At 42.0% G+C, this 14,288-nt stretch overlaps 1 long non-coding RNA gene and 1 pseudogene across 1 annotated transcript; one reads left to right on the top strand and one right to left on the bottom strand.

The window, feature by feature from the left end:
- The first annotated feature begins 717 nt into the window (after positions 1-717).
- LOC123482545 lies at positions 718-1,849 on the top strand. Its single transcript, XR_006657791.1, has 3 exons — positions 718-816; positions 1,077-1,122; positions 1,294-1,849. It is a non-coding gene; the product is annotated as an uncharacterized LOC123482545 (long non-coding RNA).
- Positions 1,850-9,541: 7,692 nt separating this feature from the next.
- Positions 9,542-14,288, bottom strand: LOC123482544 (annotated as a pseudogene).

Below are 14,288 nucleotides of genomic sequence, written 5' to 3'. Positions count from 1 at the left end.
GCCCAGTCTATTTTACCGTTACTATAGTCAAGTCTGTGGGTTATGGTATTTTAATATAGATGTTACCATTTTTAGTAATCAACTTTAGTTAGCTAGTAAAAAGGAACTTTTTTTTTTGTCTTTTAGATGGGCGGACCGGAAACCCAGTTACAAAACTCAGGTCTACAGCTGCCATTTTCTGGTAGGAAAGAGCAATGGCCCAGTATTTAGCATAAAGGTAGCTCATCCACCATGGCAGAAGAGGGAAGATCATCCACCATGGCAGAAGAGGAACATCATCCACCATGGCAGAAGAGGAAGATCATCCACCATGGCAGAAGAGGAAGATCCAGACTGTTGATTGGGAAACCAGAACAAACAATGAGACATTGGGTGTTGCGGGACCACTTGTCACATTGTCCAAGGTGGGTTTGTGTTATCATAAACAATGCGTTTTCTGTCCAGATAAAGATGGTGATACAGCATTGAAAAAGACCCACCACTGACCAAATGTCACTTTGTTTTCCAGTCCAACAGGAGTGCATCCTCAGACCATCCGGTGCATGGACAACCTGTGCCAGTGTGATCCGAGCACGAGCTTCCAGTTGTGGAGACTACATCACATCGTCGTCAGTAACTCATCAAATATGATACAATATTGTTTAAGACATTGGATTTGTAGATGCATCGAAATTTTGACTTTATGTTCCCTTTTCCCCTATGTTTTAGACATGAGTCATGACATGCGGAACATCAGGCTCACCCCACGAGAAGCAGTGCATGATCAACGTCACCCTCAGCAAGGAAATCTGCTGGAAGTGATGTCTTACCCCCAGAGTGAGAGAGAAACCTCATTTAAACATCACAGATATAAATTCCCACTGTGCCCATGATCAAATGCAATGTGAATTGTGTTGTATTACTGAATGAAACTGAGGAGATGCACGCAGACCAGCATTTATGATTGAACTTACGTTAACTACATTACTTTAGTTGGCTGCTTTGAGCAAAACTTGAATGTAATATAACCTATTCTAGATGCCTGTTGTTTGCGTATGATCTTTAATCATTGTTCACTTGTTTCTCAACAATGTCAGGTACAGGAAGGGATGACTGGGGCCTTCAGCAAGTAAGACACAGAGGGTAATAAATTATTTGAACATCACAGATGTACATTTCCAGTGTGCCCATGATAAAGTACTACATTACTTTAGTTGGCTGCTTTGAGCAAAACTTGTATGTAATATAAGGCATTCAGTGAGCCTAGTGTGTGTATGTGGAATATTTTTGGACCATTGGCTTCCCTGAAAACAGGTACTAACAGGAGGAGCAATAGGAGTCTGCCAGAGGTCGTCACCCTGAATGGGGATGGAGGCTTTAGTGGTCCACACAACAAAGAAGTAGGTGTCCCTTCCAGTGATGTGGAGCTGCTCTTGGACCTCACGGAGGCTGTAAGACCCTCCCTCCTTGATATATAAATCCTTCGACATCCCTGCACCATAGGGACACTTGACCTCCACCACTGCTGTGGTGCCCACAGGATCCCAGACCCCAAGACCCAAAACCCTGACTCCTGCACATTCATCCCTGTAGCCATTTTGAACGCCTTGACGTTCTCCTCTTCGTTATCTGGGCCCCACTTTACAGACAACACCCATCCAACGACTGAACACCATGAAATGCATTCGTTGTAAGAAATGTGCTATATAAATAAAGTTTGATTTGATTTATGACATTACAGCTGTAGAATATTTAATTGCAGTTTTTCCATAAACTTTTAATTGTTAACTTGGGATTTTATCACCTGACGTATCAATTATATAGTGGAAACGATCCTTTAAACCAAGACTGTGTGAATGCATGTACCACTCCGAATAAATAAATACTGTGCCTTTGAAGATTTGTCTCAGGTCATGAAACTACAATGAATGTCAATAGATTTTTGGATTAATTCTCATCAATGACAACATTCTAGAACTGAGTTATCACTCATCAAAGTCTGATATCCAGGGTAATCTGGTTAATGATTATATAATTGATTAAGTGGCTCTTTCCTTGTAGAATGTTGACAGCTGTATAAGACACACAGTATTGCTAAGATGCTCAAACATAGCATAACAAACAATTATCTTGGCTAAGTAAAACAAAATGATTGTTTTGATATACTGCTCTGCTAACTAAAGTGTAGTCAGTGGCTAGCTAAGACAAAGGAAGGGGACAAAAATTAATGGATTGGGCTGGTGAATGCTAGCTGGTAGTGCCAACTAGAGATGATGTGCAGGAGCTTCCTGCAGGAATTTGTAGTCTTCTTGCTGAGGTCTTCTCTGTTGCTAATTAGCATTTTGAATTAAATTGAGGTGAATATATTGACAAAACTCACCTTGTCCGAGAGAGAATTACATGGCCATCAAAACGTCACGCCTGGGTAAACCTACACGAAACACAGACCTTATATGAAGTAGTTCTAAAATCCCAAACGCAAAAATGAATGGTAAACAAACGATTGGGAACATTACCGGGTTTTACCGCTAGGTTTCGTGGGTATTATGACGTGTCCACCATGCCAGACTATTTGCTAGGTTGCGCTCTGAAGTTGTTTCCATCCGGAATATTAACAAGGGGACACTATCTCTCCTCCACATTTACTGGATTGGTGGAACAGTGCAGAAGAGAAACTGCCCCCACAGTTTAAAAAAAATAAATATCGTCAAGACCAGAAGGTGGGGGATCTATATAGTTTCAGGGGTTTATTTTATGCCTGGCAACGTTAGGTTATTTGTAGGCAGTTGGCGTGTAGCCTACACATACCAGCATTTTTTGTGATTGAATTGTAGGCTACCGGTAATTGCATTTACCCAATACCATTATGATTTTCCTGTAATGTTTTATTGACGTGTGTAGTGATGAAAAAAACTAGCCATACACACTCAAATAATTAATACCACTCAAATGGGTAGTCCCTCTAAATAAATGCTATTAGCATATTCTTACAATGAAACAGATTATCTAGATGCCATGCCAAGGAGAGTGATTGACATGCATGATCTTTTTTTTAAATCGCAGAAATTACTTCACTTGTTATACTGTTAACTGTAGTCAGTTCTCTGCTGTAATGTCTGTCTGACTGATCATGTGACATTAAACTAAATCAAATCAAATGTTATTGGTCACATACGCATGTTTAGCAGATGTAATTGCGGGTGTAGCGAAATGCTTGTGCTTCTAGCTCCAACAGTGCAGTACTATCTAACGAGTAATATCTAACAATTTCACAACATATACCCAATACACACAAATCTAAGTAAAGAATGAATGAAGAATATATACATATATGGACGAGCGATGTCAGAGCGGCATGGACTAAGATACAGTAGAATAGTATAGAATACAGTATATACATATGAGATGAGTAATGCAAGATATGTAAACATTATTAAAGTGGCTAGTGTTCCATTTCTTAAAGTGGCCAGTGATTTCTAGTCTATGTCTATAGGCAGCAGTCTCTAATGTGCTAGTGATGGCTGTTTAACAGTGATGGCCTTGAGATAGAAGCTGTTTTTCAGTCTCTTGGTCCCAGCTTTGATGCACCTGGACTGACCTCGCCTTCTGGATGATAGTGGGGTGAACAGGCAGTGGCTCGGTTGGTTGATGTCCTTAATTATCTTTTTGGCCTTCCTGTGACGTCGGGTGCTGTAGGTGTCCTGGAGGGCGCGTAGTTTGCCCACGGTAACGTGTTGTGCAGACCGCACCACCCTCTGGAGAGCCTTGCGGTTGCGGGTGGTGCAGTTGCCGTACCAGGCGGTGATACAGCCCGACAGGATGCTCTCAATTGTGCATCTGTAAAGGTTTGTGAGGGTTTTAGGTGCCAAGCCAAATTTCTTTAGCCTCCTGAGGTTGAAGAGGCTCTGTTGCGCCTTCTTCAGCACACTGTCTGTGTGGGTGGTCCATTTCAGTTTGTCAGTGATGTGTACGCCAAGGAACTTGAAGCTTTCCACCTTATCCACTGCAGGCCCGTCAATGTGGATAGGGGTGTGCACCTTCTGCTGTTTCCTGAAGTCCACGATCATCTCCTTTGTTTTGTTGACAGAGTGGCATTTTGTGGTAACTTGAAAAGGAATGTCCACACGTTTCAATGGTAATTGCCTTTACTTGTAAACTAGAAAATAAAGGTGTACAGAAGCCACGTACAAACGGTAGAATACTGAGAGCGATATTGTGATGAGGTGGTGTTGAAGAATTCAGGCGCAGAAGAGTAAATCACAGAATAACAGGCTTTAATCCGCAAAATACAGGTTTACGCAGAAATGTGTCAAACACACTCCAGGGCACAAAACAGGCGCACTGGAAAATACAAGGCACACAGGAAAATACTCCCGTCGATACACAATACACAAGCTCCACCGAGCTTCACAAACCTCCACAATAAACAATCACCCACACAGACAAGGAATTTACCCCAAGTAGGGAAAGGGATGGCGGGGTTGAAAAGTAATAAAGGGGAGTATATATATAAAAAACATGGGGGATTGGAAGTGATGCAGACAATTACATTGATAGAAGTTACAATCTATCTGCAATATTAAGCTGAAAAAAGGAAGCAGAGGGAACACTTATACCATGACTAATGAGGGAATAAGTACCAGGTGTGTGTGATTGAAGACAAGACAAATGGAGTGATGATAAATGGATCGGCAGTAGCTAGTAAGCCGGTGACGCGAACGCCAAAACCTGCCCGAACAAGGAGGGAGGCCCTCGGCTGAAGTCGTAACAGATATAGCCAACTTAACATGAGGAAGTGTCCCGTTTTACTTCCCCGACTCTGGGCAATGACATCACAGGAGGGTAAAGGTCACGGTCAATACCAATGTCCATAATAACAATGCTTACATGAATAGACATAATACTATACTGCAGTTAAGTACAATTCAGTAGGAATTATTTGTATAGTGTCCACCGTATAACACATTTGTACAATGACCAGAATAAACAATGTAGGCCCAGTTCAATCCATTCTTCCATTTGTTTGTAGAGAAAGTCAAGCTGCTTTTCACTGAAGTTAACTGAATCTGAGCATAAAATGGGCCAATCTTTCTCAAACCTTTCCCTTTGACAGTGCAGGCAGCTGTACGCCTACCATCCCACTGCATTACTCCCTCTTATTGCTCAGAGAGGAGAGGAAGAATGTATCTTTCTATAAGTTTAAAACCCCTCCTTTGAAATTATTTTCTATTTACTGTAACATTCATCTCGCTCATGAAAGCATTTTTGGTTGTATTCTGACACCTTCTGGACAACATGTATATTGCAGCCAATGAGTGAAACAGCATAAATGCCAGCTTCTACACAAACTCTAAGCTCTCTCATAGAAACATAAAAACAAACAAAAATACACCAAAACTGTAATGGTGGTGCAGAGTAGGACAAACACAGGTCAGCACTGACAACTGAATACATGCAGAAAATAAAACATCTATTAGGTCATGGGATAGTTCACCCAAATTACAAAATTACATATTGGTTTCCTTACCCTGTAAGCCAGGGGTTTCCCAACAATGTTGGCCCCTGACCCAATTTGGATTAAAAATAAATAAATGCGACCCCACCATGTGAAAAAAGTGATGTAATCAACAGCCAATGTTTACTTTTTTAATTTGGGCTATGACTGTCTATTACAAATCAGTCTGACAGTTCTTTTGACAGTATTTCCACCTGACAAATCAGTCTGACAGTACTTTTGACAGTATTTCCATCTGACAAATCAGTCTGACAGTACTTTTTACAGTATTTCAATCTGAAGGAAGTATGGCTTGAAGTGACTGAAATGCATCAGAAAGGTATTGGGAAGTTCAGAAGATCATCAGGCAATACTTTTGCATGATCTTTTGTGTAGGAAAGAACATCATCATTGATGATGTTATTTCCCCCCCAGTCTGATTTAGTGCCTGGTCTTGTCCACTCTGGTTTGTGGGCATTGTAGAGGGAAAGATAATAGTATTTTGTAGCGTGAACGGTTCAAAAGATAGAAACACATTTGTAGGAAGAAAACAGAAACCACTCTGTTTATTACAACGCATCTAGCGTAACCCCGGTTCTATGAACCAAGCCCAATTTATTTTATTTCAGAGTTTCTCCCGCTACCCTAATTTTCAAATTAGGTGACCCCACATGGGGCCACAACCCCTAGTTTGGGAAACACTGCTGGAATAAAACCAAAGCATGGCTTGCTGTCATACCTTGTCAGTAGACTGATTACAGGGTAAGGAAACAAATGTGTCATTTTGTAATTTGGTTGAACTATCCCTTTAAACAAAGCAACCTCCTGGACTTTACAATCTGATAAAAACGGTTAAAATAAAAACAAACAAATAACTAACTAATCCTTTATTAGTTGCACTATTGTAGAATATGAGGGGATAATTCACTTGATACCCACCTCTGTTCAAACATTGTTAGTTTCATGCTTTGTTAAACGGGGGTGATGTCGCGTTCACCAAAACGGGGGTGATGTCGCGTTCACCAGATCACACCCACGCAGTTTAGCAGCCGGGCTGAGCTCCCTCCCATGCCTGTGGTGCCGCCGCCTACAATCACTATTGCCATGGCAACACATCAGTGACTTGCATTGGCAGGGGAGGCCATCACACAGGGCTGAGACTGGGAGGATGGGAGGGAGGAATCTACACGTGTGGGTGTTCAGTGATGAGTTGACCTGATCTCAGGAGAAAATCTGTGCGTGTGTGTGAGAAAGAGAGCGAGATGAGAGAGGCGGAGAGGGAGGAGAGAGAGCGAAAGAGAGAGATGTGAAGTATGAAAAGGACCTGCGTCAGAGTGAGCAGAGAGAGTCATCGGGCAGTTTCCGAATGTTTTAATATGACGCTGATGCAAATGCATTACCCCAGACAGCGGTTCATCATCCCTTTCTTTTTTAAGAAGAGAAAGTGTTGACTGGACCACATTCAGTCTGTCTGTCTGCGCTCATTATACCTTATAAATACCAGCGTAGGTTCTCTGCCATACAACATTTTAACTGTAAAAAAATAAATAATAATAAAATATATATATATATATATATATATATATATATATATATATATATATATATAACGTTTTTTCTTCTAAATGTTGTTATTTTATCGCAGGACATAATAATAATAATAATAATGGATGAATATAAAATATATTTTTTAAATCTGATAACATTGAAAATATAACTTTCCTTCTTTCTGGATCAGACATTACATTGACATTTTAGTCATTTAGCAGACGCTCTTATCCAGAGCGACTTACAGTTAAGTGAGTGCATACATTTTTCATACTGGCCCCCCATGGGTATCGAACCCACAACCCTGGCGTTGCAAGCGCCATGCTCTACCAACTGAGCTACACGGGGGCGTATATATATAATACCATGAATGAGAAAAACAACCACCATAAAAAATAAAGTTTAATTATGTTTATGTGCTGTATAACAAATAAAATATATTAGTGTTTAAAAAACAGGTGCATATCTACTGTGTAGGCAAGCCTAGACTAACTCGATCACTTACGATAACAGTGATAAGAACATGAATCAATGTACTATTAACATCTTGACTATCTATCACACTGCTGGACATGCATTGGTCTGTGAACATTATATGACACTGATTAAACTAAACCAGTACAGAGGACAGGAGAAGTAACCTAGCACAGAATAGAACAGACAGTGGGCCCAGAAAGTATGTACTTAGTACTTAAACAGTACTTACAAAAGTATTGCATTTGTTGCAGTCTTAATAAGCTAGAGAGACTATAATTACAAAACTGTTGTGACTGCGGGGACCCCAAAAAAGACCAACAGACTCTAGAGCAAGACAGATTTACACATTGGAAACACAACATTAAACAACCATTAAACAACCATCTGAGAGCTAACTCTAACATACGAACATCTTGAATTATACATTGGTGGTCACAGTTGAAACACTGGTAGGATCTAAGACTACTAGGCTAAGTAACATTAACATCTTATGATACCAGACACTTGTTTTCTCTAACAACAGTTATTCGGTTTTGCTCTACACACATAAACACTGTATTGAGATTGACACCAACACTACACCCGACAAAACCCTGCTTTTGGGATTAGGCTAATATTATTGTAATACTACAGGCCGAATTGGCCCTGTCAATCCTACAGTGAGAAATGTATTAAAACACAACTTTCTGGAGTGCAACAATATAACAGATAGTGATAGGGGTAAAAATCGATACAGTTACATATCGGGATATTCTTTTTGACAATATATCGCAACATTATCTTGCACAATATCGCAATATTGTTTTTGTGCTCGTTAGCTGTATCGCAATATTATTTTTGTGCTCGTTAGCTGTACCTGTGCAAAAACTCCAGTATTATTCCTTCTACAGCTTGTTATCCATCTTCCTTTTAAATGGTGAGCCAACATGCTTTTAGCACTTTTATTCACATGACTGATCAAAACACCTTTTTTCATGGCTCTCTCTTAACCCTCTCCAGCAGACATGGTGAGCAATATGTTTGGAACATTGAATTGCAATAGAATTGCAGTATCGAATCACAATACATATCGTATCGGCACCAAAGTATCATGATAATATTGTATCTTGAGGTCCTTGGCAATTCCCAGCCCTAATAACAGACCAGGGGCCCTTCTCAATAAAATGAGTAACTCAATTAATGTGTTGAGGTTCAAATGTGCATTCTTACAGTAAAGGATCGAGCAACCATGTGTTTGACAGACTCATCCAGGAAACTCGATTTGATTGACATACTGTAGGCCCCATCCCATGTCTAGGCCAACCCAGGGGCAGACTGGCCATCTGGCATTTGGGCAAATGCCAGGAGGGCTGGTCATTTTTTTTTGCACAATTATCATGATCTGGCTATTAATGGGGGCCTCAACGGAAAAAATGGGCCGTATGGGGACCTTGAGGATAGAAATGGGCCAGTGTTGGGGCCTCAAAAGTAAGAAAATGCCAAGGCTGATTTCTGGTCCCAGTCCGTCCCTGGGCCGACCTATCCCATAACACTGATCTGAACTCTAACTGGAGTTCTATACACAAAACATTCTGCAGCCTCAGTTTAATTTACAGTACCACTCATAAATACATACAGTACATACATTAGCAGGAAGCGAAACTATAATTTCTCCTCTACAGATAGCTCTTTCTTTTCACCTCTGATTAAAACAGAATCCTACTGTATTCTTTATAGTACATCAGTTGCCCACAATTGAACACAACAAGCCAAAAATAGCTTGGGGTAAAAAAGAATACAACAAATGTTATTCGTTGTTCTTTTTCGTATAGCCTGATCCACCATCCTGACCGCTGCGCTCTCGTTTCACTTAACTTCATTCAAATTCATGTAGCGAAACAGAATGTAAGCTCAGGAGATCAGGATGGTCATTCAAGACTACTTTTCGTACCCATCATTCTTAAATAACATAATGTACAATCGATCAATAAATACATAAAGACCTTTACAGCATGAAAGGTATCCTGTGAAAGGACATCCCTGTCCTGTTCAGTTTTCCCCCAAGACTGAATCTATGCTCTAGTCTAGACGCTTTGGCAAAAACCTTAGACAAAATTAAAGAAAATAAATGCTATTTTTGAGGCAACGTTGGTTGTTAAGGCTCTACTGTGGCTGTGCTTGCTTTAGTATCCATTGATTTGACTGAGATAGATGCTTACTGTAAATAGTGTAAATGATGACTAAAACCGGAAAGGGAAACAGACAAAGGATGGGAGGCACTATGTGGAATCCTCTGTTTCTGATTTGATGGTCTTCCTGTCAGTGTGGTTGGCCGCTTGATGTGAGGATCCATTCTCTAAGGTAAAATGCAACACAAAGAAAATATAATCAGATTAAAACATACCATGTATTTTCTGATCATATACACTCATACTGTAGCTTGAATGTAGGCAGGTATGTGCGTGCAACAGACCCTTACTAATACTCGCTGTTTGTAGTGTGTATGTATATTAATACCGATTACACATATGTGACTCAAGAGTGAACATACATTTGCATGAGTGGTGCTGTACCTGTTGCTGGTGTTTTGGCCTCATCTGTGTTATGGTTGTTATGGTAACGTTTGAGCTCATTGGCTAGCTGCTTCCCCAGGGGAAGCTCCCCCTCTGCCACACTCTTACTGGCCACCCGCAAAGTTCATTGGTCGCTCGTCTGAAAACACACTAAACACACAGACAAACAAACATTAGGGCATGAATAAACCATTGGGATAAACACTGCCATAATACAGGATACATTCCATTGGCACTGCTGTTACTGTATCATTCAAGAAGCTGCTTAGATGACACAGAAAACGACATTAACATTCTGCCTCTCAAAATCTTGAGAGATCTGATGCCATTTGCTGTGGGCCCAAGTTTATACTCCACTCGGTGCCCAAAAAACTTTTATACTCTTCTTCTTATTCAACTTGAATAAGGTGCTTTTAATAGCTTATGAAGGAGACAGGATGAGAGAGAGAGATAGAGAGAGAGAGAGAGAGAGAGAGAGAGAGAGAGAGAGAGAGAGAGAGAGGGACGCCCTGGGCAGCAACATGGCGGAGGAGGTAAACAGGCGTGGGAGAGTTAATGACAGGAGCAGAGAGAGGATAATTTGGGTAACATGAATATAATGAGCTGTCAGGAGCATGGGCCGTGAGAGAGAGAAAAGGGATGAGTGAGAAAAGGATGAAAATGGGATGAGTCCCTGAGGGATGGCTAAGGCTTAATACAGTTATGATTCCTCCTCACTTTGAGAAGTGTGAAAAAAAGATATCAACTGATTCCCTGACTTATAAGATAAGATTTGAAGGCTGGAAATGGTGGTTCCCAGAGCTGTGAATTTGGAGCATGAGTATAACACTCATGTAGGAGCATACTACAAAGAGAGTTGCAGAAGACAGACAGTATCATCACCTTGGTGCTCTGTGCTTTTGTCTACCGACGTGTCGTTGCTTCCTGGAGGCTCACTGAGGTACTTCAAAGCCCCTGCAGGTATCCTCCAGTCCAGAGCATGTAACCTCTCCTGTACCGCCGCCTCATGGAGGATCTCCATCTGTCTGGCTAACAGACGGTCCAACTGCACCTGTTAAAACACAATACATTTACAGTTCGTTAGCAACTGCTCCTACTCTTTTCTGCTAGCTACAGTAACGTAACGTTGTAGTGTCAAAAACATGCCTCCAAAAATGACAGTGTCAAATAAACGTGTCTCCTGTAATGTTCACATATTATATATAATCCACTTTTCAAGCATGTTACCTGAAGGTTTCTCCCAACTATCTCCTCTCCTTTGGACTTGGCGAGGCTAGCTGTTCCCTCAGTATGCCCTGTCTCATGTGGATGGCCTGCAGAGCCTCCTGGATGTCAAAGAAGTTCTCCTCTGTCTTTATTCTTTTAGGAGACGGCTCATCTCTGTCTCCGGCGAGACCTAGAGTGGAGAAGACAATACATTATCTTCAGTTTGTTTGCAGAGAAACATTGAAAGATATGGAAAGCATAGTCTGAACATTACATTAATGATACCATACGATAATTTACATAACTTAAAAATATGTCTCCGTAAAATTTAACACATTACAGTCATTCGTTACATAGTAATAACCATGAGGAGAAAATGTATTTAGCATGTAAATAAGTCACCCATGCTTACCAACTTCCTTTAGCATTACTAACTCTAACAAGCAAGGTTGCGTGAGGTGCAGTGGCTCTTACTTGCTGGTCCTGTAGGTGTATTTGTAGGTCACCTCTCTGGAGATCTGCCTGGCCAGACCAAACAGCTCGTCTCTACGGGTCAGTAGTACCATGTCTCTCATACACAGCTGGGCTGCTGCTTCGTTCACTGTCAGCTGAAAGACAGAACACAGATGATAATAAGTCATGTTGTCAATTATAACTGGAGATACACAATTCTGTCAGTGAACTCTTCAGTTGTAACTTCTACCACTACCGACCTACTTTTAGACAGCTGAAGCAAGCACACACATTTTCTTCAGGTGATTTACCTTTTTGTAGTTTTCGCCTCTTATTTGTGGAACTGAGGTTTATCACTAGTATTGCACTGCCACTGAGCATACTAGCCTAGTACTGCAAAAGGATCCCATCTCTTATCCCTACCTCATGAAGCGTCAGTTGTTTGCCGTCCCTCCTCTTTGAGTCGAAGCGTCCGTAGATGGCGCTATACTTCCTGATCTCCTCCTCTCTCCTTGGATCATCATCACTCATATCAAAGATGTGGCTAATCATCTTGGCAAGTTTCTTATTGGTCTTCAGCTGCTCTTTGACGTCCGCGGGGGTCGCTCTTTGGCAGGGCCGGGGTCATCCGGTCCACACTCCAGGACAGACTGCAAAGCTGCAGCGTCAAGTGCCTCCAGACCCTCTCGGGGGGATGACGGAGACCCCCGGTCGGACGGAGAGAGGCTCTGTTCGCTGTCGTTACTGTGACCCGACCAGAAGCGCCTCGCTGCCGCTCTGCAGCGGAGTCCCCCTGACACTCTGTCCTTGGCCACTTCCAGCTTTCCTGGTTCCAGACATGTCGCAGCCATGATTTTGGGTACCTTGCCATGGGTCTCGCCACGGGCGCTGCTGTTACCCCCTCGCTCCGCGCTGACTGGTGTGGGTGACCCCTCGGGTAACTTATAGACTGGTATACTACACACCGGTACAGATGTCAGGGGCTGATTAAACAACGTTGGATTGGTGACCCAGTCTCGCAGGGATTTCTGGAGCCTCCGGACGTGCAGGGGCTTGCTGGCCATGCCCACCAAAGCCATAATCTCTAGGAATTCCTCCTCCCCGGCCTCACAGAGCTGCTGCACGTCGTCTCCTCCCTGCTGGATGAAGGCCTCGTAGTAGTACAGCAGGTTGGCCCTCTGGAGGATTCGGTAGAGCTGCAGCTCCCCCAGAGTTCTGGGCAACGCCGCCGCCATGCCTGGGAGAGAGAACACAAGACGGGTTAGGCAAGAGGTTCTGCCCGACCAGAGAGTGTTGGTGTGTGTGTGTGGCATGCGTGTGTTTTTGGGGGTGTGGGGGTGTGTGTGTGTCTGTCTGTGTGTGTGTATGTGTGTGTGTGTGTGTGTGTTGTGTGTGTGACTGACTGACTGGCTGACTGACTGAGAGAGGAAGAGGCACTCCCTCCACTCTGTCTGAGTTTCCTTTGTAAGTTCTGCAGTACTAGGGCTGCAGAAGGAAGAGTGGCAGTTAGCAGTTAGAGTCCTGTTAGTTGCTGATGGGACCACATGGCACACTCCTCCTTTGCAGCATGTGTAGCTGGCCTCTCTCTCTCACACACACAGGCTCCACTTGCTTTAGCCATGGGATTGTTAACTACCCATTTCTTGCAAGTTAGAGGATTATGTCACAAATAATTCAATATTGCTGAACGACCTTTAGTTATGTGAATAATATAATTTGATTGTTTATCATCAATGTGCATTCAGAGAGTGTTTGCAAACAACTGCACAAACACCACCTGCTAATCCACTATTCCTCAGTTCATGATAGGTCTGCACTTGCAGTCCTACAACTACTTTATAACCACTGCTGTCAAAACCTCAGGGCAAAATGCAAAGCAACTTGATTAAACTCAACCTTCCACAGAACAGTGCAAATCAAGAGGCACTCAAGACATCACAATCACATAGGCAAATCAAGTCAATATGATCATGGAATATTTGCACAAATCAACCAAGCTAAATAGAAAATAAAATACATTCGTTTTAAAACACACAAAAAGTAAAAAGGTAAATGCAAAATGCAGTAAAACAGCACCAGATTCAATGTAACTCAAAACCGGTCTTGCAAGTAAATCCACATCAGGAAGATGAGTAAACATACCAATTGTCGGCAATAATAGAACAGTGCTGCAACATTGTATCAAGGCTACAACTTGTTACATTATTGTCATAGCCCAATAACTTCTTCCAACGATGTATTATAATTGTTACATACCTGGTGAACGTTGGTCCCCTTTCGTTTCCTTTTTCTAGTTGTTACAATGTATCAGCTACAGTTAAGCCTGAACTGCCATAAACTGTAACTGAAGAAACTGTTTACAAAAATCCGTAGATCCCAAAGACGCGCTCTAATTTCCTAATAAACGCGCTCTCTGGCCTAAAAAGTCCTCGCGTTCTTCGACAACGTTTACCTTCCCTTCTTCGCCTCCTTGAATAGAAATACGATTGTGTTGAACGTCTCTAGACTAGATGAGTGTGAGCTGCCTGCTTGCTACCCTACCCCCTCCTCCCCGGCTATTGCAATTGGGATATTCCGCG

This window comes from Coregonus clupeaformis, chromosome 35 (assembly GCF_020615455.1).
Source record: "Coregonus clupeaformis isolate EN_2021a chromosome 35, ASM2061545v1, whole genome shotgun sequence".
Lineage (NCBI taxonomy): Eukaryota > Metazoa > Chordata > Actinopteri > Salmoniformes > Salmonidae > Coregonus > Coregonus clupeaformis.
The sequence above is the reverse complement of the archived record's forward strand: the minus strand, read 5'-3'. Positions and strand labels throughout refer to the sequence as shown.